At 40.1% G+C, this 16,279-nt stretch overlaps 1 protein-coding gene across 12 annotated transcripts in view; it reads right to left on the bottom strand.

Moving 5' to 3' along the window:
• Positions 1-16,279, bottom strand: part of SCAPER (S-phase cyclin A associated protein in the ER) — a 535,706-nt gene that overhangs the window by 171,359 nt on the left and 348,068 nt on the right. The gene's annotated exons all lie outside the window — the stretch shown is intronic.

Genomic DNA, 16,279 nt, shown 5'->3' with positions numbered 1-16,279 from the left:
ATAGCCAACAACTAGAAGCAACCGAAGAGTCCATCAGGAGATGAGTGGATAAATAAAATGTAGAACATATACAGAATGGAGTACTAATCAGTCATGAAGAGAATGAGACCCTGTCATCTGCAACAACATGGCTGGAAGTGGAGGTCTTTAGGTTAAGTGAAATGAGCCAGGCTAAGTATGACAAACTTCACATGTGCTCATTGATTTGTGGGAGCTAAACATTAAAACAACTGAATTCATGGTGACAGAGAATGGAAGAACAGGTACCAGAGTCTGGGAAGGGTATTGGTGGTTGGGGAAAGGGTTCTAATAGGGGAGGAAGTGAGGATAGTTAATGAGTACAAAACAATAGTCAGAAAGAATAAGACCTAGTACTTGATAGCACAACAAGGGTGAGTATAATCAATAAGAATTTAATTGTACATTTAAAAATAACTAAAATACAGTTGGATTGTTTATAACAGAAAGGTAAATGCTTTAGAGGATGGATACCCCATTTACTCTGATGTGATCGTTAAGCACTGTATGCCTGCATCAAAATATCTCATGTAAACCATAAACATATATACAAACTATGTACCCACAATAATTAAAAATTAAAAAAAAATGAGTGGCTAGGACCAACATTAATCAGGTATTTATAAATAAGGTGATTTTAATTATAAGTACCTTGAAAGATAAAATGTTCTCTATGAGAATAACGGAGGAATCAACTCTATGATGGGGAAAGGGTCAAGATAGGCTTCTCTGAGAAAAATAGAGGTTTTAAGACAAGCAAAAGAAAGGGGGAAGAGAAAACGCACTCCAGGCAAAGGAAAAAATTTATATGTAAATTTTTGCAATACTTCTCTAAAAGTCAGCGTTATCACGTTGTAATCTTAATTACCACCTAACAATATAGACTTCAACAAAGATTCCCTCTACTAGAATATTTGTCCTCAGCAATAGAAGATAATCTAGTATCTAACCATTTTAGCTGTATCCTTTTTAAAAAATACCATTTCAGCTATTTTGGAAGAACATTAAGTAACCAAAGCCTATGATTATTTCATGCCATTTATGAATTGTATCTAATTCTTGTGGGAAATAACACTTCCAAGTTCTTTGCATTACTTTGGCATGGGGAAGAGAAGAGTAATTCTATGCTACACTGTATGTTTTTAAGCATAGGCAGAATCACTGCAACATATATATATAAAATAAGATAACCTATTGTGACTTGAAGTGTGTCCCCCTCAAAATTCATATGTGGACGCCCCAACTCCCAGTACTTCGGAATGTAACTGTATTTGAAGAGAAGATCTTTAAAGAGGTAACTAAGTTAAAAGTGAGACTCTTAGAATAGGCTCTGGTCCAATATGACTGGTGTTCTTGTAAGAGGAGAAAGAGACACCAGGGTTACACCTGTGCAATCAAGAAATCACATGAGGACACAGCAAGAGGTGGCCATCCGTGAGGCAAGGAGAGAGGCGTCAGGAGCAAGCAAACCTGTGGACACCTTGATCTTGGACTTCCAGCATCTATAACTGAGGGCAAATCCATTTCTGCTGTTTAAGCAAACCAGTCTGTGGCACTTTGCTATGGCAGCCCCAAACAAACTAATACAACCAACCCCTCTATTACATCACCACCTTACATTTCTTCTAATACATTCCACAGCCTTGAAATTTTGAAATACTGGGGTTTTTTGAAAAGGGAATGGGGAGGAGAGATGAGTATACATAAGCTCTGTCAAACATATTTGCCTGATTCTTCTGATGTTCTGAGCATTAATAATGTATCAATTACTGTCGCCAGTACATGTCTAGAGTTTAGCAGTGTAATAAATGCTTATCTTAATCATTCGATTGCTCTCTCTGTGCACAATAAAATACATTCTGTGACAACAAGTTCATTGTGAAAGCTAGACAAGACTCATACACTTAAGATTAAAAATTAATACTTTTGTTATTAATGGAAAAATATTTCTTTGCAATAAAACTAACAAAAGCTGCAAAATCCAGGTACTTAATAATTTATTTCCTGCTGTAATGCTGTTGTTATTCCCTCTTCTTATGCTAGGATGTCAATATATTTGGAAAACAGTAATAAGCTCTGTATTATCATATAATATACATAGAGAAAACTGCACTAATCATAATTGTACAGCTACACGAGTTAAAACAAATTGAACACACTGTGTAACCACTTCAAAATTAAAATACAAAGCTTTATAGCATGACATCGTATCCTTTGTGCCCATCCTATTCACTACCTCTCCCTTGTCCCAAAATGTAAAGGTTATTCTGACTTTCAAACTCATGAATTCATTTTGCCTTCTTTTCGTATCTACGTTACACTTTATCCAACTGTATCTAGCTTTTTATTGGTTGACTGTTTATTTCTAAATTCATCCATGTTGCTGCCCATAGCAGTAGTTGATTCATTTCCTTGCTGTCTATTACTCCTTTGTCTGACCCTCGATATCTGCTTATTGAAATGTTTCGCCGCTGACTGACATTTGGCTTGTTTCTACCTTGACACTTTGGGCAACCCTACTTTAAACGTTTGTGCACATGTATTTGGCAACATGATACGCAGCTCCGTCGGACAGGCTAGGAGTAGAACTCCCGGGTCACAGAGTATGCATTAGGCGCAGTTTTAGTAGCTATGGCCAAACAGTTTTCTAAAATATTTGATAGAATATCTGCAGTATAGTGCTAACTTCAGTCATTCCACATGCTCACCCAAACTTGGTTTTACCAGTCTTTTTAACTTTAGTCATCGTAATGAGTATGCACTGGCATTATACTGAGGTTTTTATTTGCTGTTTCCTGAAGACCAAGGGAACATTTTATGCTTATTGGCTGTATGTGGTTTAAACATTTAATTTAGGTATATTTTATAATTGGGTGAAAGGCTCAGATCCTAAATATACTGTTCAATCAAATGACAAATGCTTATCAAGACACATCGATTTCTATCACCCCAGAAAGTTCCCTCGTGCTCTTTCCATGGTCAATCCCTCCTCCCTGAAGCAACTACTGATTTGTTTCATAGTTTTGACTATCACAGATTTTCTTTTCTTTTTTTTTTCTTTTTCAGATGGAATTTCATTCTTGTTGCCCAGGCTGGAGTGCAATGGCATGATCTCGGCTCACCAAAACCTTTGTCTCCCGGGTTCAAGTGATTTTCCTGCCTCAACTTCCTGAGTAGCTGGGATTACAGGAGCCCACAACGACGCCTGGCTAATTTTGTATTTTCAGTAGACATGCAGTTTCCTTCATGTTGGTCAGGCTAGTTTCCTGACCTTAGGTGATCCGTCCCCCTTGGCCTCCCTAAGTGCTGGGATTACAGGCGTGAGCCACTGTGCCCGGCCCAACTATCGTAGATTTTCCTATAAATAAGATCATACAATATGTATAAATATTTTCTGGATTTAATTTGGCAGGGATTGGTTATTCTACCAGCAGTTTTAAAACAAGCCCAGGGAACTATGGAAACACCTCAAGTGTAGGGAAATGGTGGAGGGTCAAGATGGGGATGTAAACACATACACACACCTCCTTTCTTACATATGCAACAAATAAGGATTCAAGATAAAATATTTCAAAACATTACAAATCATAAACATATTGAAAATTAAATGAAACATTTCTTTAAACAGGGACGGAGAAGCTCATAGTCATGCATAGGGGAAAGGTCCAATTTTTAGTAGATTCTCAAAAGAACATTTGCTTCCCTAGACTATCCTGTCTTCCTCAGCCTTCGCATTCATTCGGCCTCCAAATTCTGAAAATTCTGCTTCTGTTATAGTTCTTGCCTCTTCTATCCATGCCCACTGTTAATTACCATGTCAGTACCATGTCTAGTTAGAATCTCATGATATCTTGCTTGAGGTACTATAGCAACCTCCTAATTAGTATCTTTGGATACAAGCTTACCCTAACCAGTCCATTCTCTATAACGCTGCTTCCCAAACTCTATCGGATAAAAGCCAATTTTTTGTTTTTAAATTTTTTACTCCATTATAGAGTAACACTATTGTCAAATACAATACAGATGAAGTACTGAACAAATGGGAAAAAATGTACTAAGCAGAAGGCCACATTTTAAAAGAATGTGAGAGCGACCACACTGCCAAAAGCAATCTACAAATTCAATGCAATTCCCATCAAAATACCACCATCGTGCTTCGCAGAACTAGAAAAAACATTCCTAAGATTCATATGGAACCAAAAAAGAGACTGCATAGCCAAAGCAAGACTAAGCAAAAAGAACAAATCTGGAAGTATCACATTACCTGATTTCAAACTATACTATAAGGCCACAGTCACCAAAACAGCATGGTCTTCGTATAAAAATGGGCACATAGACCAACGGAACAGAGAATCCAGAAATAAACCCAAATACTTAACAGCCAACTGATCTTCAACAAACCAAACAAAAACAAAGTGAAGAAAGGGCACCCTATCCAACAAATGGTGCTGGGATAACTGCCACATGTAGGAGAATGAAACTGGATTCTTAACTCTCACCTTACACAAAAATCAACTCAAGATGGATAAGGACTGAAATCTAAGACCTGAAACTATAAAAATTCTAGAAGATTACGTTGGAAAAACCCTTCCAAACATTGGTTTAGGCAAGGATTTCAGGACCATGAACCCAAAAGCAATGCAATAAAAACAAAGATAAATAGCTGGAACTTAATGAAACTAAAGAGCTTCTGCACAGCAAAAGGAATAGTCAGAAAAGTAAACAGACAACCCACAGAATGGGAGAAAATCTTCACAATCTATACATACAACAAATAACTAATATCCACAATCCACAAGGAACTCAAATTAGTGAGAAAAATTAGCAAGAAGAAAACAAACAATCCCATCAAAAAGTGGGCTGAGGACATGAATAGAAAATTCTCAAAAGGACATATACAAATGGCCAACAAACGTATGAAAAAATGTTCAACATCACTAATGATCAGGGAGACGCAAATCAAAACCACAATGCGATAACACCTTACTCCTACAAGAATGGCTATAATAAAAAAAATCGATATTGATGTGGATGCAGTTTAAAGGGAACACTTCTACACTGCCGGTGGGAAGGTAAACCAGTATAGCCACTATGGAAAACAGTGTGGAGATGCCTTAAAGAACGAAAAGCAGAAGTATTTGATCCAGCAATTCCGCTACTGGTATCTACCCAGAAGAAAAGACGTCAATATGCAAAAAAGATACTTGCTCATGCATGTTTATAGCAGTACAATTCGTGACTGCAAAAATGTGGAACTAACCCAAATGCCCATCAATCAGTGAGTGGATAAGGACACTGTGGGGTATGTGTATGTGTGTGTGTGTAGATATATGCATATATATATATACACACACACATAGATACATATATACACATATCTACACTATCTACACACACACACACACACACACACACACGAGGGAATACTCAGTTATTAAAAGAAATGAATTAATGGCATTTGCAGCAACCTGGATGGGACTGGAGACTATTATTTTAAGTGAGGTAACTCAAGAATAGAAAAGCAATCATTGTGTGATCTCACTCATAAGTGGGAGCTAAGTATGAGGATGCAAAGGCATAAGAATGACACAATGGGCTGGGTGTGGTGGCTCATGCCTATAATCCCAGCACTCTGAGAGGCCAAGGTGGCTGGATCACTTCGAGCTCAGGAGTTGGAGACCAGCCTGGTCAACATGGTGAAACGCTGTCTCTACTAAAAATACAAAAATTAGCTGGGTGTGGTGGTACATGCCTGCAATCCCAGGTTCTCGGAAGGCTGAGGCAGAAGAATCACTTGAACCCAGGAGGCGGAGGTTGCAGTGAGCCGAGATCACACTATTGCATCCCAGCCTGAGTGACAGCAAGACTCCATCACAAAAACAAACAAACAAAAACCCACAATGGACTCTGGGGACTCAGGAGGAAAGGGTGAGGGATAAAAGACTACACATTGGGTATACTGCTTGGGAGATGGGTGCACCAAAATCTCACAAATCACCATTAAAGAACTTACTCATGTAGCCAAATACCGCCTGTTCCCCAAAAACCTATGGAAATAAAAATTAATAGGTAAAATGCTAGATGCAACAGACATAAAATTACTCTGTCAACTTGCAAAATTTACTCCTGTGGATTTATCTCATTTTGGTAACGGTGGCCTGGCACTGGCTTATGGACTCCATTTGAGTAGTCCTGCCCTGGATACACAATGAAGAAATACTCTAAAGAGTAAATGTCATTATGTCACTCTTTGCTTCAAACACTCCAGGGATGACTTCTTCACAGAACGAGATCCATGCACCTTAGAATGATTCTTCAGAATCGGATCCCTCTCCAATAGCCTCCTTCCCTGCCAGGACCCTGGCCTCCCTCGCAACCAAACGTATGACCCCTACTTTTTCATGTCTCTGTGCTTTTGCATAAACTGTTCCTTTTCAGGAAGGAAAATCCTCTCATCTTCATCTTTGTATCCTCACTAAACTCTGAGCTTGCTGAGGTCAAGGGATCAAGTCTGCTTCATCATCACATCCCAAAAGCTTAGCACAGGGGACTGCACTCAGTAACACTCAGCAGTGGTTGCTGAATGAGAAGGAAGGCTGACCAAGACTCTCTTACATTATACATGGTTTTAGCTATAAAAACACAAACAGTGATTTCTCTGGTATGATTGCAGGATGAAATCCTCCAGTCTGGTTATTATGTTTGCCTCACAGAATAGCTTTTCACTGGAAATGAGCTTCATGACCAAAGAATGAGATTCAGTTTTCCAAGACTGAAGGACATGTTCACCCTGAACTTCCTTAACAACCGTCAAGGAAGAAACTAAGCTCTCCTATCATATTCCATTTTAGTGTAAAGTCTTTATGTATTCACATCTCTCAACTGAAACACAGGGCATAGAGTACTTTAAGCCAAGCAGAAGCACCAGTTGATCAATCTGTCCACAGGGAAACCGAGCAGCACCACTGCTGTTCCTGCCGGCCCCTCCACAACGGGAGGAAACGGCGTCCCCAGTGCAGAAGTGGAGGGGAAAAGGAGTGAGTAAAAGCAGATCATTTTAATGTATACATCTATGTCCTAAAAAAAAAACCTCTGAAAAACCCTCAAAGTCTTTTCTGCAATGCCAACAACATGGATGTGACCTCTTGAAAAACTTAAGACACAAGCTCTAACAGATATTAAACAGGACCAAATAAGCCAATTTCAGGAAGATACAGGCCACTCAGAGCCAACTTTTTACTAATGTACAATTGAAAACTGAAGTTTTAGTTTATATAATTTGCAGCTTTTCAAAAATCGAAAAACAAAATCAACTGTGATTATCTCCCAAATCACCCCCTGGAGTTAAGGAAGATTCTGGTTCTCTATGTGTACTTCTGGATTAGAGACGCAACAAGCCACCTCTGAACTCTTCCATAGAGCATGGCCAGAGAGAAACACTGCTCAGTATCCTCCTCAGTTCCTCACGCCCCACACCAACCCCTATTCATCCCGTCTCCTCTGCCCTACCTCATGGTCCCACTCTCTCTGTCTGCAAGCTCCTCAAGAGTGGCATCTGACTCATCTTTACAGCCCCAGTCCTGGCACAGAGCAGAAATGGTAAATACCTGATAGACAAGTGATGGAACAAAAGAATGAACCAATGAAAGGATTTATTTCAGACACTAAAAATGTCCCGTGAGATATAATAGATTAACACAATATAGAGGCACATTATTATACAAAGGAGAAACACCACTCACTGGATCCCATTCCCAACAGTTTATACGTAAATACAGGTGAAACAATCCTGTGCTATTAGAGATGACCTCCTCAGCTCATGGGGACAGAAAGGGAAAATCAAGATGCCTCAGTGATAAGCCAACCAAATGTTAAAACTAAGAGAGGAAAAAAAACCCTCCCAAGCATGCGGTGTTGAATACCTTATATGCAAATCAAAGAGGAAATAATTGGCCAGGCGCAGTGGCTCACGCCTGTAATCCCAACACTTTGGGAGGCCGAAGTAGGCAGATCACCTGAGGTCAGGAGATCTAGACCAGCCTGACCAACATGGAGAAACCCTATCTTTATTAAAAATACAAAATTAGCTGAGACGGGTGGCATACGCCTGTAATCCTAGCTACGTGGGAGGCTAAGGCAGGAGAATTGCTTGAACCTGGGAAGTGGAGGTTGCAGTGAGCCGAGACTGCCCACTGCACTCCAGCCAGGGCAACGAGCAAAACTCCGTCTCCAAAAAAAAAAAAAAGGAAGGAAATAATCTTCACATAAATACAGGTAGACTTAAAGGACACAGAAAGCTTCCCAATCCCTTGTTTCTCTTTTTGTACCACACCAACTTCCTAAGCCAATGACCGGGCACTTCTTATACAGTGCTCCTGTTCTATTTCTGGCTGCCTTAATGCCATAACAACACCGACTGCTCTTCAGATAGACCACTGATGCTTGTCCCTATCCCTCTTAGCATCGAGAAATGTAAGTACACTCAAAATGCTTAACCATAATTACCTTCTCCATCCAAACTGCCACCTTTCCAACTTGTAATGTTCAAATGCTCTCCCAATCCCTTAAGACCAAGATCAAATGTTACTTCTTCTGTTAAGTCACTCAGATCCCCTCAACTAAAGTCAAAGCTCGCTGTTAATTTACCTGTATTTTTTGGTGTGGCCCTTCCCACTTTCTGCTTTATATAAAGTTGTTTGTGTCCATGTGCTAGACTGTAAAGCCTGAACTCTCCCATGCCTGTGTTCCTATCCAGGGCCGAGCACATGATGCACACACTGTAGGTATCAAGCCAAGTTCTTTCAGTGATCGAAAACATTTCATTCTAGAAAGGCGAACTCCCTTTCAAAACCCTTTTCTAATTCTCTGCATTCAGACATATGAAATTGGAAAAAACTTTTATAAAGAGCTTTATAATTCCGATTTGATTGAGAAAAACATATCTTTAAAGATAAAATGTGTGGCTTCCCTTATGTACCTGGCATAATACCTTAAAAGCTCTGCCTTCCCCTGCTCTCACCCGCTGTGAGACTGACAACTGACTAATAGGATTAGTGGCTCCATTCTAATAACCCCACTTAGCTAAAGGCCAGCAAAAAATGACAGTCTCAATCTGAATTACACAGCCAGGGAATCCATCCAATTATTAACTAGAGTAACTGTTATTACCTCTCCCAATCAAAGAAGAGGCAGCTGTTAATCTTTGGCGGCCTGCAAAGGCTAGTGGCCTTTGTACTTGACTTTTCTGTAGACAATAATTATGTTCTTTGTGATCAGGGAGGAAGGCCTTCAAAGCTTTTTAGACAGAGGTGGCAGATGGGGAGACCTGTTTGCGTGTTCATTAGCAGTATAGGCTAAATTTGTTCTGAGCATCTGTGGCACCTTAAGACCTGTTTAGAGATAATACAAGTAGATTTTGGCAAGTCCATAAATTTAGAACTCAGTAGCCTAATTTATAGAGATGAGAAGATCCTGAAGCGAAAATTTTTATGGTTGTTTTTCCCGATATGGAAAACTTTACTAACACTTAAAAGATAGCATTTTCACTTTTCTACTATTCTTACCTGTTAATATTAGTTTAAAAGAAGCAAGCATAATGAGATGATGCTCCTTGTTCTGTTTTTCCCTTACAAGCTGTCTAACTTCTGGCTTCTTCATATTTTCATGATCTACATAAATATCTATGCCCAGCTTTTCACCTGTAGGCACTAACACTGACAGCACTCAGGTTCTGGGGTCAAGGATGTTATAAGAACAAAGCCATATACTGTGGGAATGTGATGCCAAAAAGAGTAAAATTATAAGCTACAGTTTGAAGGCTTAGGTGATACGGTGCGTGGGGCTGAGAGGCAAGAAATGCTTTCTCAGTATTAAAGGAACAATTCCTTTGCAATGCTTATTAGAAGTTGGCCCCTTCGGAAGGTGCTCCCTGAGGGAGCTGAATTGTGCCATTTCTGACCCATCTGGACTATGGGAGGAAAGAGCAGAGTGAGTCAGGGGGTGGGTGCGTAACTGAAGGACAAGCAGACCACAAGACCCCAGGGCTCTTTCTCTTTCTTTTTAAGCTGTGATGAGGTAGATGACCAAAGATTAGTGTGAAGAGTTCGTTACCGCAATCCAACAAAGCTCACGACAGTTATTTTGATCTTCCTTACCCTCAAGTTCTCCAAAGCTGCCAAGTAGCAGGCACTGGGCCGGGACCAGCACTGATAGTCTAGTAAGCAGCAGACTTACAAATAGATAAATGTGATAAAGGTGATAATGAGGGGATATAAAAAGATGGACACAGAAGAAATGATTCCTCTGACTAATTCTTTAGAACACAACTGGTGTCAAAGTGGACAGTTTTCTGAGCTACTATGCTCTCAAGTGAAAAGACAAAGGACCAAGTCAAGGATGTCTATATGAGGTTCCTTGTACAGCTTCCTGGTACTCCAGTGATTCTCAACTTCCAAGTCTACCCACTGGTTTATAGTTGAACCTTATGAGTCTTAACACAGCAGTTCCCTTTTTCCTTGCCCTTATATCCTGAATGTTTTAAGGTTTGAAGCTAAAAGAAATCTGGGACTATCAGAGCAAATACAATTTGCTTTGGGCAAATGGGTTACATGGACAAGAGCCAGCAACATGGGCAAACTCTATTGGGTCCAGCAGTTTCTAGGGGGCAGGATCTTAGAGCTCAGAGGCTCTTCTCAGAGGTGGCAACATCTATGTTCTCTCCATCATAACACTTCTGATTCTTCTGTTTGTTTGGTTGTAAACTAAAATCATCGTGATTACAGTATCTGTTTACTTTATCACAAACTAGGTTGTGAGCTCTCTAGCAGCTGGGGTTATGTTTATATTGGGTCTAGCAGAAAGTAGGTATTCAATAAATATTTGCTGACTCAAAGAATAAAGTTACAAGTAATTGAACTTCTGGGGCTCTGACATCAGAAATTCCCTTAAGAGGAGAGAAAACCCATCAATGAGAAAGAAAAGGCATCCAGACCCACAGCCTTGGAAAAGTCAAGGTAAGGGTACAAGTAAGGTAGAAACCTTGGAAAATGTCACCGGGCTTTATCTGTGCTGACAAGGCCAGGCAGGTCCTGGTTGTAGGCCTGCCTGAAGGGAAAGAGGGACAGGAGAGACCAGAAAGGCGAAGGCCAACCACAGGCCCTTTCTTAATCATCCTATCCGATTCATCTTGGTATCAGTTTTTTTGCGCTTTTCTTAGGGAAAGTAGTGACCCAGAACTTTCTATATCCTGAGGGATGATGGTGGGGGCGCAGGGGACGGGGTGGTGGTAGAGTGGAGCAATTCTTGGGAGTCAAAACAAACTTGAGGAGGAAACAGCAACCCAGATTTTACTTTTCTCAAATTACCATCCTGGAGGGCTACTGGGAGCAACATTCTGAGGGCTTACCATGTGGCAGGCCCTGGGCTATCCTCACATATAAGCCATCACAACAATCCTGTGATATAGGACTCATCAGCCCCATTATACAGATAAGGAAATCAGTCTTACAACAATCAGTTACTTGCTCAAATGTACAAAGCTAGGGGTAGCAGAGTTGGGAACTGAGTCTAGGTTTATCTGACCTTTGAGTGTGTAATGGGTTTACACCAAGAATGTTGTGGGAAAATCTTGCATCTAATTGTAAGTATGTGTTTGGCTTTTGACACCCTTACCTCTAAATAGCTCAAATTTGTAAAATCTTGGGCTACTTAGAGCCCAAGATATTTTATTTTTTATTTTTTTTTATTGCATTTTAGGTTTTAGGGTACATATGAAGAACATGCAAGACTGTTGCATAGGTAAACACATGGCAGTGTGATTTGCTGCCTTCCTCCCCCTCACCTATATCTGTAATTTCTCCCCATGCTCTCTCTCCCCACCTCCCCATCCCCCATCCCTCCCCCATTTCCCCTCAACAGACCCCAGTGTGTAGTGCTCCCCTCCCTGTGTCCATGTGTTCTCATTGTTCAACACCCGCCTATGAGTGAGAACATGCGGTGTTTGATTTTCTGCTCTTGCGTCAGTTTGCTGAGAATGATGATTTCCAGGTTCATCCATGTCCCTACAAAGGACATGAACTCATCATTTTTGATGACTGCATAATATTCCATGGTGTATATGTGCCACATTTTCCCTGTCCAGTCTATCATCGATGGAGCCCAAGATATTACAAAATCAATCAATCAATCAATCTATCTACATATATGTATATATATTGAAATATATTTTTAAACCTTTTTATTTTCAAGTAATTTTAGATTTATAGAAGGGTTGCAAGGATAGCAGAGAGGGCCTGTATGCCTTAGTCTAGCTTTCCTTCATATTAACATCTGACCTAACCATGTTATGTTTATCAAAACTAAGAAATTACACTGGTACTACACTTTAACTAACCTACAGCCTTTGTTTTGATTTTCTCAGTTTTTCTATCAATATCCTTTTTCTGTTCCAGGATTGCATCTAGCATACCGCACTGCAATGAGCTTAATAATATTTTAAAGAGAAGTAAAGTTACTTTTAGGATTAGAGGAGGGATTCTGAGCTCTCTTATATTAGCATTCACTAGCAGTTTAAAGAAAAAAATCCTTGAAATAATCCAGACTCAAAGAATGTAAAGGAATGTTAAGTTTGACTATCACAAATAAATAAAAAAGGAAATGAAAGAGCTAACTAGATTCTAAGGGACTGAAATATGAGTAGTTCTTTTAACCAGTGGTGCAGTTCTTGAGATTGCCAGGAAATGGGAAGAAATGTGCACACAGCAGGAGGGAGGCAAGCCTTGGGTAAGGCTGTAGGAAATGTGGGAAAATGTGGGAACAGGGGTAGAAGAGACTCCAGGTGGCCCAAAATGGCCTCCCTGCAGCTCAAGCCCAACTGCCCTTCACAACTTCCTCAGCCAGGGCATCTTTCAAAACACCTCCCTTCCTGGATGTCGGAGAACTGGAGCTCCCACCTCTGCAGGCTCTGCTTCCAACTTCAGCACACATTCTGTTCCACAGTCTTTAGAGTAAGCCTTTTCCACTTGTGCTCTGATTGCAAGATTTTTTTTTTTTCATTCCAAGGAGCAGCTGGGGTCTTTAGATGAGGCAAAAGGAAAGTGAAGCACAGCTAATTTTAGAGGTGATCCTGTTAGCAAGCACTGGGTCTGCTTAATTTAGTCGAAAGGAGACGAAGGGAAGGAAACAGCTAGTGATAGGCAGGGTCCGAGTTTTCTCAGATGGATTATCTGGAGCCTGCTGTCTGGTTTAGATCCTCCTGTTCTCTAGCACCTAAAAGGTGCATGGGAGAGACACAGGAGACAGAAACACTGCAAAATGTGTTCTTATCAGACTATCTGACACAAAATGCAGCAAGGAAGAAGGCAAAGATGCACAGCCCTTCAGCATGGGGACTTCAAGGTACCCATGTTCATCTCTGCTTTGCTCACGGATGAACACTGTTTAACATTGCTGAGCTGCTGTTCTCCATTATAATGTCATAAATAACACCGTCTTATGTAGAGAACAGCGTGAAAGGCTTTTTCAGAATATCTGGCCTTTCTTCTTGATTTTGCTAAAGCAAACATCATCACATGTTTACTGAAGAGTTAATATTGCCCCACTGAATTCTAACTTCAGAGCTACTCTGTGCTGCTACTCTTAGCTGGTGAGAATAAGACCTTTACTAAAGGTGAATGGGAACATTTAAAAGGCTGCTCCTTTAAGGCAAACAAAACTCAGAGGAGTCGTTAAGCCTGGAGGACAGCCGACCATCAAAGAATTTTATTTCCTTATAAAAAGGCAAATATAAAATCCCTTCTTCTTCACAAGGAGCACTTTTCAGTTCATTCAAAGAGAAATTTGAAGATCAGTTTATATTTATACAATGCTTTTAATCTCTAAAATTTAAAATACATTTAGCTTTAAGTCAGCAGGCAAGTTTATATCCTCACTACATAGGCAAGGAAAGCTATCATATAGAAAAGAAATGTCAAGATCCTAAAAAATATCTTACCTCTGAAAATATTCATTTGTAAACAATAAATGGCCCACAATGCCAGGAGGCCTTTTTAACAGGGAAAGGGAGAAGGAGGCATCTGAGAAAGACAGGCAGAAATGATATATTTTATCAGGGGAATGAGGTAGAAAGACCATTTAGGGTTGCTGACTTTGTGATGTAAGTGATTTCAAAGTACGTCTTGCCCTAGCAGCTGTAGCCCAGAACAATGACTGTCCTCTAGACTGTGAGCACTTTACGAGCATGGACTCTGTATCCACTGTTCAGAGGCTACTAGAACCGGGGCTAAGAGAGTGGCTTATGAAATAATTCTGCCAGAGTTTGGATCTTAACGCCTCCTTTTACTAGCCACATAACATCAGGCAAATTGCTTATCCTCTTGACGCCTCTGTGTTCTTATTCATATAACAGGGCTAATACTTCCTATCTCAAGTGCTTGCTTAGGTGACTGAATCATCTGTATAAATGATGATCACCTTTAAATTCTGCCCCCCTCCAAACTCCTCTTCTCTAGCTAAATAAGTGCCTAATACATTTTTACGAAATAAATGTTAGTTTCTACTCTGAAGAGTTTTTGCTTTCCTTAGGCTTCACATTTCATTTCTATTTCATTCAATGCTAAGTGATACTCATAACAGTAGCCCCTTAATGTTCTTGATGGACATATCCTGGGATCTTTGTAATATCTTCAAACTGTACTACGGTATGATTTCTCTCATAATACCTATATTTTAGCTAAGAGTCTAACTACTCACTCATGTTACTTCCTCAAAGGGGCCTTCTCTTACCTCTAGATTGTGCTTAGTTTTCCTACTATATCCGTGAACAACTGTGTATTTCCTCAGTTGTAATAGTCATCACTCTTTATTGTAATTATTTGTTTGTCTAGAAGGACTGAGCCTATAGCTACCTTTTTTTTTTTTTATTTTTTTTTTAGAGTCAAGGTTTCAGTCTGTCACCCAGGTGTGGCAGTGGTATAATCTCAGGTCACTGCAGCCTTTACCTCCTGGGCTTAAGTGACCCTCCTACCTCAGCCTCTCCAGTAGCTTGACACACCCAGCTAGTTTTTGCACTTTTAGTAGAGATGAGGTTTTGCCATATTGCTCAGGCTGGTCTTGAACTCCTGGGCTCAAGTGATCCACCCACCTCGACCTCCCAAAGTCCTGGGATTACAGTCATGAGCCACTGCACCCAGCCTATAGCTATCTTATCACTGCTGTTTCCCATGTGCTTGCTACATTTTAAAAAATTACTAACATTTGTTGAACTCATAAAACACACACACACACACACACACACACACCCTCCAAGTACTCTCCTAAGTGCTGCCTCGTAAGAACTGTCTCAAATCACAAGAGCAGGAGGTTGATACAATTACGATTCCCATTTACATGGGAAAACTAAAGCTCAGAGAAAATAAGTAGTTGGCTTATGATTATATAGACAGTAAGTGCTGATCTGGAAATCAAACCCAGATATGTCTGACTCTAGAATCTGGGCTTCTGAACACCATACTATATTGCCTCTATGCATGGTATGCAATGAAAAACAAAATTGTTTAATTGAGCTAAAATGTCTATAAAGTGAATGCAATCATATAAAGTGTCAGTGTTGGGAAGTTTTCCTAGACAGATGATAGTCCTACAGACATAATGAACTAAAAACGTTTAGATCAGAGATGGCTCTATGTTAACTCCTGAGAGAAAGGCTATTGAAGCTTTGAAAAGGGTCACTATTGGCTGGGGGTGTTGGCTCACACCTGTAATCCTGGCACTTTTGGAGGCTGAGGCAGGCGGATCATGAGGTCAAGAGATCAAGGCCATCCTGGCCAACATGCTGAAACCCCGTCTCTATTAAAAATACAAAAATTAGCTGGCTGTGGTGGCACATGCCTGTAGTCCCAGCTACTCGGGAGGCTGAGGCAGGAGAATTGCTTGAACCCAGGAGGCAGAGGCTGCAGTGAGCCGAGACTGCACCACTGTACTCCAGCCTGGGTAACAGAGTGAGACTCTGCCTCAAAAAGAAAAGAAAAGGGTCATCATCCAAGTAGCTAAGGATCAATGGTAAAAGATAAAAAATAAATACAGAATTTGGAAATTTTAGATTAGGAAGAGACTTGAAAATTATCTCATTTATTTATGAAAATAAAATACCATTAGATGAGACAAAGATATGCCTTGGAATATACTAGGATGGCCATTTTGGGTATCTGCAGTCTTACTAGCTTTTTATGGTATGTTTTATAACTTACTGTCTTGGATTCACATA

This window comes from Saimiri boliviensis, chromosome 2 (assembly GCF_048565385.1).
Source record: "Saimiri boliviensis isolate mSaiBol1 chromosome 2, mSaiBol1.pri, whole genome shotgun sequence".
Classification (NCBI taxonomy): domain Eukaryota; kingdom Metazoa; phylum Chordata; class Mammalia; order Primates; family Cebidae; genus Saimiri; species Saimiri boliviensis.
Note: the sequence above shows the minus strand (reverse complement) of the source record. Positions and strands in the feature narration are given on the sequence as shown.